This window comes from Neolamprologus multifasciatus, chromosome 3, assembly GCF_963576455.1.
Source record: "Neolamprologus multifasciatus chromosome 3, fNeoMul1.2, whole genome shotgun sequence".
Lineage (NCBI taxonomy): Eukaryota > Metazoa > Chordata > Actinopteri > Cichliformes > Cichlidae > Neolamprologus > Neolamprologus multifasciatus.
This window is the reverse complement of record NC_140441.1, coordinates 39,955,302-39,968,977: the sequence shown is the minus strand read 5'-3', so window position 1 is coordinate 39,968,977 and position 13,676 is coordinate 39,955,302. Positions and strand designations below refer to the sequence as shown.

The window sequence follows — 13,676 nt, the reverse complement described above, 5'->3', positions numbered from 1 at the left end:
GGCTGATGGTCATCATTCCTCCTGTTCTTACTGGACGTCAGGAGATCCTTTCCTGATGTGGTTGGAGCACAAAGCTCCACAGAGAATAGATTTGAATGTTTGTCTAATTTATCATTGTTGGAGACAAACTGAAGTAAAATAAAACAGAAACATTTTATTTGAACATCCCAACTTGTTACATGGATACGACAGTGCCATTGGTCTGTTGGTGTTTCCTGTCAGGAACCTCGCTTACTTTCAGCTCGAGCTGAGCTCAATATCCTGGCTTTTTATGCACTCACACTTTTATTTACTTGTTTTATCTGATTTATTATTTATTGTTTATTTACTGACTGTTTGTATGCAGTGTATATTTTGTATAACTTCTACAGCACTTTGGTCAACAGGTTGTTTTAACCCTTTAAAGCCGGTCAGAGCTGGCACGCTCCGTTTTGCGTAACTATTTTTAAATCCCGGTAGCTCTGCAACCACGTAAGTTAGCGCAATAATTTTTTTTGCATATGAAACCGGAGGAGTTGTACTTGCATCTTATGCCATCAGCTTGTGCTAGGTCACGGTTTCCTTCCACATATAGCTTTGCAAAAATTGCATAAAAAGTGCTTGCAGCAACAAAAACATAAATTCTAAGAACATTTTACAAGATCAGACCGACCAGACGTGTGGAGGCATGAAATAAAGGAAGCATTTCAATGTGTCTCCCAAGTGTGACAGTATAAGAGTTAACACTTTCTCTTTGAAGAGAAAGTGTTAACTCTCTCTTCAGCTGATTTGCCGATCCAATCAGCTGTTCGTAACACTTCCTACGTTGGAATAGACGTCAGCACGAACTATCGCATGTCCGCCATGACCTGCCCGAAACCGGAAGTGACGTCATTTTGCGGAAATTTAGGGGTTTTTTACCTTCAGGGCCTATACAAGCATATACTGGTGTTTTTAAAAGTTATGTTTGACTTTATGACTTTCTTTGTTGTTTCTGGGATGCTTAGGACTCATAATGCACTGCTGGAAATAGTTTATTTTGATGCACATGCTACTTTTTTGAAAATTTGCATTATAATATTTATTTTCATTTTTCCTGCAGTATATAGAAATTGGTGTATTTAAAAAATAAAACTATGAAGACACTCAAAATAAATTTCCTGTGGTGGGAAACTATTTTGTGCAACTTTTTTGTATTTACAGTTTTGAGGGATAAGCCTCTTAAATTTCTCTAACTAGAAATATATGTTAAAAAAACAAAAACGATTTTCAATTTTTTTGTAGTTTATTGCAATTTATGTAATTACTATGCACTTAATGCATACATATTATTAAAATCTGGGCTATACTGGTTGTATTGATGTATATCAACTTAAAATGCTCCCAAAAATGGCACTACAGCATGTAAAAATATAATATAAGCACTGGCGGACTTGTTTCTATGGTTAAACGTGCTGTATAAATAAACTTTGACTGACACATAACGTAAAGCCAGCTTTGCATTGTTGGAATAATTTGGTGAATTTCAAACAAGCTGGTGACTCGCCATCCTGCCCCTCCCTCACTTTTCTTTTTAATAAAGCTTCTTATGTCCATCGTTGATGAGCTTCAGCTGGTTAGCAAACACCAGTTTGTCAGACCTGGACCAATCAACACTGTCAGCTTACAGGTGCTGTTGGAGGAATTCAGTGATGTGATTGGTTTGTGATGCTTGGGTAGTCTGGTCCGAGACGTGAGTGTGACTTCTGCCCAGATAATCTGTGATGCCTGAACACATCTTTACTTTAATAAACATTTATTTTTACTCTGGAGCCGCGAACGCCTCGGGCTGAAGACACGCCCACCTTTATTTAACCTTATCTAAAGAAAGTTGCTGCTCAGGTCCTGATGGCAGAAACCTGTGAACACGTCAAAGCTGACAAAGAGTCTGAACACAGTTTGATGAATGTGTGAGTGCGTCACATGACACTGGCAACATTGCTCAGTGGACACAAAAACACTCAGAGGGTTTTTGTGTTGTTACAGAATAAACCCCCATAGCAGACAGGTCTGGCCCAAATCTGGTGTCAAGCTTGCACTGCTGTCTCACATGTGTCATGGCAGAGTGTATGTCAACCAGATGTGGGCCAGGTCTGACAATGATGGCACTATTTATGTTGTGTCCACAGTCCACAAGCATAACCATTGGTCTCGTTCTTTATGTGAGCGGTTGTGTTCTTAAACTGCCACCAGTAGTTGTTGAAAACCCATGCGGGCACTGGGTGTGGTTTGCTCTGTGCCAGTGCGCTCCCTGTCATCCCACTCTGGGTCCACAGGCTCAAGAAGATGCACAGCACATTCCCAGCCATTCTGATGAGTACCTGTGGCTCAGTTGGTTTCTTCACCGGATTGAGACGAAGGGCCCTGGAGGCTTCCCCCCCCCTTTGTACCCAGTCTTCCTGCCACTTACTCCGAGCTGGCCTGGATGTGTGTCACCTTCTTGCAGTGCGCTTGATGTATCCATGTATTCCTTCCGGCAATCTTCACTGCTGTGGTCGTTGTCCGCAGCACCCGATAGGAACCTTCCACCGCGGACTGGACCAGCACTTCCTCTCCATGGCCTTATCAACATCCAATCTCCAGACTTCAGACTCTGTTCCTGCGGAGAAACAGAATCATCTGGCAGATCATTTGTTCTTATGACTTCTTTACTTTTTTTAAACATTTCAAGCATCTAATCTGCTAATATGCTCTCTCTTCTGCTCTTCTATCATCACTACAGAAGACTAGAACTCTAAATGCTCTAACATATATAATCTCAAAGAGTCAGACCATTCTCTGTTGGAGGAATCCTCATGTATATCTTAATTAATTCTATACAGTCTAACCATGTCCTGCCTGTCTTCCTAAGTCTTAACTTTACTGTTCTATTAGTTCTCTCTGCCTGCAAATGCAATTTTTTTTAAAGTATTTAATTGTCACGATCCTGGGTCTTATGACCCAGCGTTTTGAGTTTTAGTTCATTTTGATGTTTATAGTGCATGTTTAAGCTCATTAGATTTCTATGTTCATTTGCTTATTATATTCCCCTTGTGTTTTCAACCCTTGTGTTAAGTCTCCTTTATTCTTAATGTGTTTCATGTCTGTTTCTTATGTTGTCAAGTTTATGTAGTCATGTCAGTGTTTCATTGTTTCCTATTTTATTTTGAAAGAGGTTCTGTGCTTTGGTGGTCTGTTTTGCTCTTTCCCTGTGGGCGTCATTATGTTCATGTTGTGTCTACTTTGCCTTTCTGTCCCATGTTTCAGCTCCCTATGTTCTGTCTCAGTTGCTGTTAAGTTTACATGTTTTGAGTTCAGTCAGTGTGTTTCCTGTTTTACTTTGAAGGTCCACGTCTCATGTGAGTGTTTCTAGTTTTGCTTCCCTTGTCTCGTCCAGCCTGATTACTCCCAGCTGTGCTCTCCTTCTGTGTCTCATTCCCTCGTTATCCCTCTGTGTATTTAAGCCCTGTGTTTCTCTTTGTCAGTGTCGTAGTCTCCCTCATGGCTGTGTTTCCCTGTGCGTTAGTTGTCCATGTCCCAGTTTAGTTTAGTTATATTTTTTGTGCCCTTCTGCAATAAAGCAGCTTTTTGAGTTTATTTTTGTTGTCGTGAGTTTTGCGTTTGGGTCCTTCTCCTGCCTGGACACAGCCGAAATAATCTATAATAATCTAAATAATAATTTAATAATCCTAGAGTGAGTATAAACTACTGCTGCCATCATTCCCCCCTGTGGAGACATTGCAAAGCCCATGGCTCAAAATAGCAGCAGTCTTGTACAAATTATTAGGCAGTATTGGTTTATCACACAGATGATAAACACCAACCTGCAAGCTCGCTCCTTCAGTAAGTCACAACTGTTTTCCTGCTGTAGGTGAGTGGCCCTACATGTCTGCTGATGTTGTACTGCTAAAATGTTAACACCATGTTTACTAAAGCTGCCTCTTTTGCGATGTTATCTGCAAAAACTTTCCCTAATGCAACTGGATCTTTCCCTCACATGTGTGCTGCACATTTACAAACGGCAATTCCACTGGTTAATAACACTGCCTCAGGCAGATCTTGCAAGAGTTTGGCGTGTTCTAAAGGTTTCCCTGTATAGGTTGTCACACCTCGTCTCACTCACTGCACTACAAGGAAATGTAATGTAGCAAATGCACACTGGCTATCAGGGTATATTGTCTCTCTGCAGCTTTACACGTTTCCGTTAAAGCTAGCATCTCTGCTGCTGGAGCAAATATGAAACATGTTAGTTGTCCTGCACAGATAACTTTCTCACTGTCTACTACAGTAAAACGTGTTCTAGTCTGTCCCTCTGCTGTTGTAAAACTCAAACCATCAACAAACCAAACCTTTCCCTCAACGAGTGGCACAGCTATTAAGTCATCCCTCGACTTACACTTCTTCTCCACGTGCTCTTTACACTCATGAGAAGTGCCCTCTTCTTTCGTTGGCAAAAAGGGTTTGACAAATTCAGAATTGTGCACCACTTTATGGTTATGTATGGTTGTGAGAGTAATAGTAACATTAAAGACAAGTGTCTTGTAGGTGACAGAAATGTAAGTTTAGTCTGCAGTAATAGACATCTACCTCGTGTGGAACTAACAACGTCAAAAGGTGAAATAGACTATTTCCTGAAACATTGTACAGCTTAAGCTGCTGCACACACTGATCTCACGCATGGAGGTAAAGCACGAGCAACTAGAGCTAATCTTTTAGGATAGTAAGTTACTGGCTTCACTTGTGGAAAAAGTGCTGTTAGTTATTTTACAGTCACCTGGCATTTGTGCTGTTCACAGAACCACAAGTCCATCGCTGGACCTCCTCTGCGCTGTCACTCTTGGAGCTTGGCACGCTCCCTCAGGTTCTCATGTTCCAATGCTCCTGGAAGCCCAGTAGCACAGCTCTCTGCGCAATGCTGCTGTGCTGGAGGTGATCTCTGATCCTCCTGAAGACTCTCTCCAGGCCTCAGCTTCCATCTTGTGGGCGATCCTCTCAGTCACTCCTTCTCGTTATGGCACCTCACAACATCTACAAATTAAAAAATGACACTCCTCTCGCCACACGGCTTTTGCAATGTGTCAACTCCCTAATGAGACATGTACAAGAACGTTGCACAGTCTCCCTAAAACAATCTCCAGGGTTTGTCCCTTGGAGCAGCTTCACTCCAAGCTGTAACCCTGTGTAAAAAACATTAGTCAGCAATTAAATGTTTTGCTTGTTTAACTCGCAGCTTCAGCCTGTATCCTAGAAGACAAAGTCTTAAAGTCAAAACAACCTCACATTTGCTACCAACTGCAGCTCGTAAGTGTAATAAAGTATTCAGCATCACCAGTGTTGTGAAGGTTACTTTTAAAATGTATTCCATTACAGAATACAGAATACATGTCCCAAAATGTATTCTGTAACGTATTCCGTTACGTTACTCAATGAGAGTAACGTATTCTGAATACTTTGGATTACTTAATATATTATCATGCTGCTTACAACTACATGAATGTACTATTGCTGTGATTTATTACTGTTACTGAAGGTCCGCGGCTCCGAACCGTAGTAAAGGGACCTCTGGCTAATATGTCGGGTTCTGTGTTGGGCTCGTAGCCGAAAACTAGCTTTACTTTGTTGTCTGGGTCAACTTTGCTTGCGAGAGACAGAGAGGCGCTGAAAGGCTGCTCCAACAGAACTTATTGTTTTTGGAGGAAAACACGAACACGGTGTACAGTCGAGTCTTAATAGCTTACTTACAACTGGGCTTGTCAGGCTCTCTTCTTGGCTGCAGTGGTTATTATTATATTTACATGCTTCCAGCTCCCGTTTTTGCTCGATGACAGCTCGTACTTTTCCTTTTTCTCCCTCCCTCGCTCACAGACACATAACGTGTATGGCAGTCCATTCTCCCTGCAGCACGGACTACACTGCCTATGATACTACATTCTTTAGAGCTATACCTGTAGCATTCTGCCTATTAGCTTAGCACAACAACAACAACAAAAAGGCCTCTCTCACCCAGGAAACACACAAAGAAAGAGCGTCACCCTGTAACCATGGCAACCGTAACGCTGCCACCTGGAACTACAAAACGTAGCTGTCAAACAAAACCCAAACAGTCCTGACCCGCCACAATATGAAACAGGGAAGTACCGCCGTGTAATCCATTTATTTCAACAAAGTAACTGTATTCTAAATACCACCTTTTTAAACGGTAACTGTAACGGAATACAGTTACTCATATTTTGTATTTTAAATACGTAACGGCGGTACATGTATTCTGTTACTCCCCAACACTGAACATCACAGAGACAAGTATCATTGCAGGTTTATTCTAAACTCATTAAACTCCTACTTTTTCCCATAATTTGTTCCAAATCATTGAACATCTCAATGTCATTCCACATTGTAATCAGTGACTTTCCTTAAGTTTGTCACTCACCATGAGCCCAATAGTGGTCAGATAATGAGCCCCATGTAACTATTTTATAACCACTGCACATCTGTTCAATTGTCACTTGTCTGTCTGTGCTGAATCCTTTAGAAGCACTCTTAAGGAAAAACAAACATTAGCCAAACACACGGTTCATCCTGGTTATCAGGTGTCGGCCATCCAGATTCCAGAGGAGCTGTGAAAAGTCGTAAAGTTAGCACTCGCTGTGGAAAACTAACAATGGTCTCATCACAGTATGTCTCAAACTGTATTAATTTCTCCCCTGTAATTCTCACATTTTCTCCAACATTCTCTCAACAACAGTGTAATTTCATCATCAACATATAGCCAGTTTCCTTCACACAAAACCTCAGCAATCCTGTATCATTTACATATCAATCAGAAATGTAAATGTTAGCGCTGCGCAGGTGTATACACTCTTTCTCACAGTAATCTCTTTGAGCAACATAAGGTAGTGAAGAACACACCCATGATAAATTCACAGACACAAAAAAATTTTAAACTAAAAAGGTTAAATTTGCAGAGTTCACATAGTCATGTGACCCAAGTTTCCTCCTGTGGTCTCCTTCTGCTCCTGCAACAGATAGACATACACAGAGATACATCCACACCTTTGTCAGGTGGGGGTTAACTTCACACAATGGTGTTAAGTCAGTCAGTCTTTTCAGCCTCCCCATTTATTTTAAAATTCTCACTCGTTCACTCAGTGATTCCTTCTTTTGCTAATTGTGGAAATTATCGTCGCATTCGTTTCCACGCTCAGCAAAATGACGTCATTTCAAAAAGAAAAATAATTTAGACTGGATTTCCTCGTTGAATCCTTTTGGACAGGAACTTATTTTCTAATTGTCCCAAATAAGTGGCTTTCTCCTGAGCCCATTTTACGAGTATAGTATAGTATATAGCACTTCTGTTCTAATCGTGCAGATCTGCTCAAACAGAGATCATTAAACAAAACTTTCAGTGCACCATGAAAGTAACAAAATAAAAGGAAATAAAGAAAATAAAGGAAAGGAAAGGAAAGAAAGGCCTTGTTTAAGTCATGACACGTGTTCTTCATGCCAGGGGGATAAATTGTAACAACCCAATTGGCAGGCTCAACTTAATAACAAAAGACAAATCAACAGCCAGTTTAATCTCAAACATTCATTCAATCAGCCATACCAACACGTTCTCACTCCCAAAGCGTCACATTTTAGGCTAGGTGACAAATCGTCAACATATTACGCTTTCGGCTACCCACCACGTTCCGAAATGACGACCTCGGAAATATGAGAACCGTATGGACTCAATCTACACATGTTCGCTCTTTTTCTTCAAATCTCTTAGAAACACGCTATTTAACATCATTAAAGTCCTGGTTAAGATCAGGAAAAAGGTTATGGTTAGGGCTAGGGATAAGGTTAGGTTTAGGGCTGGAATACAGGGCTGGAACGTCTATTACCGCGGGAGCGTCATTGCACTGGATTTCAGCCATAACCCGCCGCGTACCATAAGAACGCCGAAAGTCTCCTTTTGCGTTCCTCAGGAATGCCACGGGACGTGACAAAACGTCGGCATGTTACGCCTCGGGAGTGAGAACGGGCTGGCCATACACACAACATACAGCATAACCCTGTTGTCTTAGCACATAAGTTTCTTCTCATGTAACTAAATGTGTGCCATGTTAAAACTTCTTCACACACCAGAAACTCACAATCAGCTCACTCATCTAAAACCTCTCATCAGCATTCTGTTTTCTCCTCTATGATGCAACCATCTGTCCTCCTATAATATTCAGTCCACTAGTCTATGTATCACTTTCATCTTACTAGTGACTTGGACAAGATGACAAACAGAATTTCATGCTTAAGATGCTGTCTGGTCTTCATGAGTATCATTTATGTGTATGTATGTAGGGTTAGTATAGTTAAAGCATTTTCTGTATGTTTTCGTGTTCCTCTCTCATCACACTTTCATTATTCTCATCACTGCTTAAACAACACACATCTGTCTCTGTTTTTTTTTTAAACTGTACTTTTCTCCAAAACAGAAAATAGCATTACAGCTGTTTCAGACTGAGAAACACCAAACACTCTTCATGCTGTCATTCATCAACACAACTATTTTATTTCTTTTTGTCCACTGGGCAGGTGATCTGCAGAATCATGTCTGCCCCAGCTGGATACCTTTTCACACACACTGTGATGTCAAACACGCTCACACTCACTTCTGCTTAGATCACAATTATACTTCATTAATTTTGACAACGAGATCGAGATCGATTCAAAAGACCCTTATGAAAAAAACACAGAGGGAACAGTTTACCCTGCCCGGGATAGGGTTACCGGGGCCCCGCCCTGGAGCCAGGCCCGGGGAGGGTGCCCGAGGGCGAGCGTCTGGTGGCCGGGCCTTAGTCCATGGGGCCCGGCCGGGCACAGCCCGAAGAGGAGACATGGGCCCATCCTCCCGCAGGCCCACCACCCGCAGGAGGCGCCATAGGGGTCGGGTGCATTGTGTGCCGGGTGGCGGCCAGGAGCGGAGGCCCTGGCGGACTGACCCCCGGCTGCCAAGACTGCCAATAGGGACATGGAATGTCACCTCTCTGGTGGGGAAGGAGCCTGAGTTAGTGCGTGAGGTTGAGAGGTACCGGCTAGATATAGTCGGGCTCACCTCTACGCACGGCTTGGGCTCTGGAACCAGTCTCCTGGAGAGGGGCTGGACTCTGTCTCAGTCTGGAGTTGCCCCTGGTGAGAGGCGGCGGGCTGGGGTGGGTATTCTAATATCCCCTCGGCTTGCTGCCGGTACGTTGGGGTTTTTCCCGGTGGACGAGAGGGTTTGTTCCCTGCGCCTTAGGGTCGGGGAACGGGTCCTGACTGTCATCTGCGCTTATGCGCCGCTGGAAGGTGCTCCACCTGGAGACTCTGTTGTCCTGCTGGGAGACTTCAATGCTCACGTGGGTAACGACAGCGAGACCTGGAGGGGCGTGATTGGGAGGAACGGCCTCCCTGATCTGAACCCGAGCGGTGCTTTGTTATTGGACTTCTGTGCTAATCACAGTTTGGCCATAACGAACACCTTGTTCGAACATAAGAGTGTCCATAAGTGCACGTGGCACCAGGACGCTCTAGGCCGTAGGTCGATGATCGATTTTGTAATCGTATCACCAGACCTGCGACCATATGTTCTGGACACTCTGGTAAAGAGAGGGGCTGAGCTGTCAACTGATCACCACCTGGTGGTGAGTCGGATCAGGTGGCGGGGGAGGACGCTGGACAGACCTGGTGCACCTAAACGCGTAGTGAGGGTGTGCTGGGAACGACTAGCAGAGGCCCCAGTCCGCGAGATCTTCAACGCACACCTCCGGCAGAGCTTCAACAGCATTCCGAGGGAGGCGGGGGACATTGAGTCCGAATGGACCATGTTCAGCACCTCCATTGCCGAAAGCTGCTGCATTGAGCTGCGGCCGCAAGGTGGTTGGTGCCTGCCGTGGTGGTAATCCCCGAACCAAATGGTGGACACCAGAGGTGAAGGGAGCCACCAGGCTGAAGAAGGAGTCCTATCGGGCTTGGTTAGCCTGTGGGACTCCGGAGGCAGCCGACAGGTATCGACAGGCCAAGCGGAATGCGGCTCGGGCAGTGGCTGAAGCAAAAACTCGGGTGTGGGAGGAGTTCGGAGAGGCCATGGAAAAAGACTTTCGGACTGCCTCGAAGAGGTTCTGGCAAACCGTCAGGCGTCTCAGGAGGGGAAAGCGGTGCTCTACCTGCACCGTGTATAGTGCTGGCGGAGCGCTGCTGACGTCGACTGAGAAAATTGTCAGGCGGTGGAAGGAATACTTTGAGGACCTCCTTAATCCCACTGACGCGTCTTCCGAGGAGGAAGCAGAGTCTGGGGATGAGGGGAATGACCCGCCAATTTCCAGGGGCGAGGTCACTGAGGCAGTTAAACAACTCCTTGGTGGCAGAGCCCCTGGTGTTGATGAGGTCCGCCCCGAGTTCCTGAAGGCTCTGGACGTTGTAGGGCTGTCCTGGTTGACACGCCTCTGCAATGTTGCGTGGAGATCAGGGGCAGTACCCGTGGATTGGCAGACCGGGGTGGTGGTCCCCATCTTTAAGAAGGGGGACCGGAGGGTGTGTTCCAACTACAGGGGGATCACACTCCTCAGCCTCCCCGGGAAAGTCTATGCCAGGGTGCTGGAAAGGAGAGTTCGTCCGCTAGTCGAACCTCTGATGCAGGAGGAACAATGCGGTTTTCGTCCTGGTCGCGGAACACTGGACCAGCTCTTCATCCTCTCGAGGATACTTGAGGGTGCATGGGAGTTTGCCCAACCAGTCTACATGTGTTTTGTGGACTTGGAGAAGGCATTCGACCGTGTCCCTCGGGGTGTCCTGTGGGAGGTGTTGCGGGAGTATGGGGTGTCTGGCCCATTGCTACGGGCCATTCGATCCCTATACAACCGTTGCAAGAGCTTGGTTCGCATTGCCGGCAATAAGTCGGACTCGTTCCCGGTGGGTGATGGGCTCCGCCAGGGCTGCCCTTTGTCACCGGTTCTGTTCATAATTTTTATGGACAGGATTTCTAGGCGCAGCCAAGTGGCGGAGGGCTTTCGCTTTGGTGGCCTCAGGATCTCATCTCTGATTTTTGCGGATGATGTGGTTCTGTTGGCTTCATCGGGTGAGGGCCTCCAGCTCGCACTGGAGCGGTTCGCAGCCGAGTGTGAAGCAGCGGGAATGAGGATCAGCACCTCCAAATCTAAGGCCATGGTTCTCAGCCGGAAAAGGGTGGAGTGCCCACTCCGGGTCGGGGATGAGGTCCTGCCCCAAGTGGAGGAGTTCAAGTATCTCGGGGTCTTGTTCGCGAGTGATGGGAGAAGGGAGCCGGAGATCGACAGACGGATTGGGGCTGCAGCTGCAGTAATGCAGACGCTGCACCGGTCCGTCGTGGTGAAGAGGGAGCTGAGTGTAAAAGCGAAGCTCTCAATTTACCGGTCGATCTACGTCCCTACCCTCACCTATGGCCACGAGCTGTGGGTAGTGACCGAAAGGACGAGATCACGGATACAAGCGGCGGAAATGAGCTTCCTCTGAAGGGTGGCTGGCATCTCCCTTAGAGATAGGGTGAGAAGTTCGGCCATCCGGGAGGGGCTCAGAGTAGAGCCGCTGCTGCTCCACGTTGAAAGGAGCCAGCTGAGGTGGTTTGGGCATCTGACAAGGATGCCCCCTGGGCGCCTCCTGGGTGAGGTGTTCCAGGCATGTCCCACCGGGAGGAGGCCCCGGGGCAGACCCAGGACACGCTGGAGAGATTATATCTCTCGGCTGGCCTGGGAACGCCTTGGTGTTCCCCCGGATGAGCTGGAGGAGGTGGCTGGGGAGAGGGAGGTCTGGGCCTCTTTGCTTAGGCTGCTGCCCCCGCGACCCGGCCCCGGATAAAGCGGATGAAGATGGATGGATGGATGGATGGATCTGCATCTCCATAGGGCAGGGTGTCATCACCTGGCCCTTTACCTGTGTACTGTCCTCTGACATGGGTCCAATTATAAGTGAGACATCTCCTAAAAGTAATCTCAGTTTCCTGTCCATTTAAACGGTATGAAGAACAAAGCTGTCTGTGTCGAGCTATGAACTCATCAACATTAGTCAATGGGTCTCCAAGGCTCTTGCAAGCATCAGCACATTCAGACTCGGTCCATGGCCGGTAAACATGAATAGTGCGGCTATCATCCCCGTCCACTCCAAAATGTGGGTTAGCAACCTCTACCATAGGGTAAGCGCTCACCTCACGGAATGGATCAGGAGAAAAACTTTCTTCATCTTCACACTCTGGGACAGAAACACCATATGTTTTTTTGTATTGTGTCAGGGATGGATATGTGGTTGTAACGTTTGTGTTCACTAACTTTACTTTCTGTTTCCTGCCCTGCCTAGTCCGTCTTAGACTCAATGCTGCTCCTAATGCCTCTCCATACTCAGCCTTTAATTTCTCCTCCACCTCTGCCTCTGCTCTCTCACGCTCTTCTCTGCCTTTCTTTCTGCTAACATTCTTGCTCTTTCTAATGCTTTTCTATGGTGTTGTTCTAAAGTAGTTGCAGTGGATTGAGCTGTGGTTTCATCCTCAGGTTTCACAACTACTTCTTGCAATATTGCTCTTTTAACATTCTGTGCTTCTCTTCTCTTTTGAGCCTGCTCCAGCCACAACTTAGCAACTGCTAACTGCAACTCCTTCCTCAGCTTCACTTTCCCTGTTTTACCTGCTACACTTACAGCTATTCTTTCTACAAGCACTTTACTCTTAACTTCCACTAATGTCCATTCAAATCCATATTTTTCATGCCAACAACCTACATACTGCATGCTGCCCGGTAAAAATTTCTCCATAAATTTTACATCCCCTTCTAAGGCAGACTTACACATTTTATTCCCCATTATGACAATTCTTTTAAGTTTGCGGCAGGTAACACCTTACCCCAAAAATCCAGGCTACGTGTACACAACAGGTCACAGAATTACGTTAACACCGCTTTAGGTTTCCTTCTGTGTTGCTGCGTTCACTTACTGGCACTCACACACGCATACGTTCATTCACACACTTTTAAAGGCCTATAATCTTAAACTCTCTATACCGCGGCAAGCTCTTTCCTCCTTATACATTGGTGGAGAAACCATATACTCAACGCCCTTAACTGCGGAGTCCCTTTTATTTTATAGAGCTCTATCCTCCTTTCGGCGGAGAAACCATCCTTACCCTCCTTAAATAAATCAAAAAGATTAAAACAAAAACACTGGCGGAGAAACCAGGCAGCTTGCGTCTACGCGCAAAGCTAGCGTGCTTCTGGACCTGCGACCTATCCACACAGTCACAGAGCCACTTCCTCTAGGTTCGCGTGGACCCGCGCAACCAACGCACTCCTGTGCTCGCGTGAAACCGCGCAGCCGCGGAGCCGTTTCTTTTCTTTAATAGCCTGCGTCCTGCCCGCACAGCTCTCACGGACCTGCGTCCGAAACGCACAGTCCAACGCACTCCCTTGCTCGCGTGAAACCGCGCAGCTATGGAGCCGTTTCTTTCTTTAATAGCCTGCGTCCTTCCCGCACGGCTGGCGCACTCACGTACCTGCGAGAATCCGCACGGTCACGTAGCCGCTCTCTATTGTTTTAGGTTCGCGTGAAACCGCGCAACCAGCGCTCCCCTGGACTCGCGTGTACCCGCGCAGTCTCAGTGACGCGTTTCTATCTAGAATCCCACATTCATTCACACGGTTATAGAG

The 13,676-nt window shown here is 46.1% G+C and overlaps 1 protein-coding gene across 1 annotated transcript in view; it reads left to right on the top strand.

The window, feature by feature from the left end:
- LOC146523145 (alpha-tectorin-like) overlaps positions 1–13,676 on the top strand; it is a 44,793-nt gene that overhangs the window by 1,554 nt on the left and 29,563 nt on the right. The window lies entirely within an intron of this gene.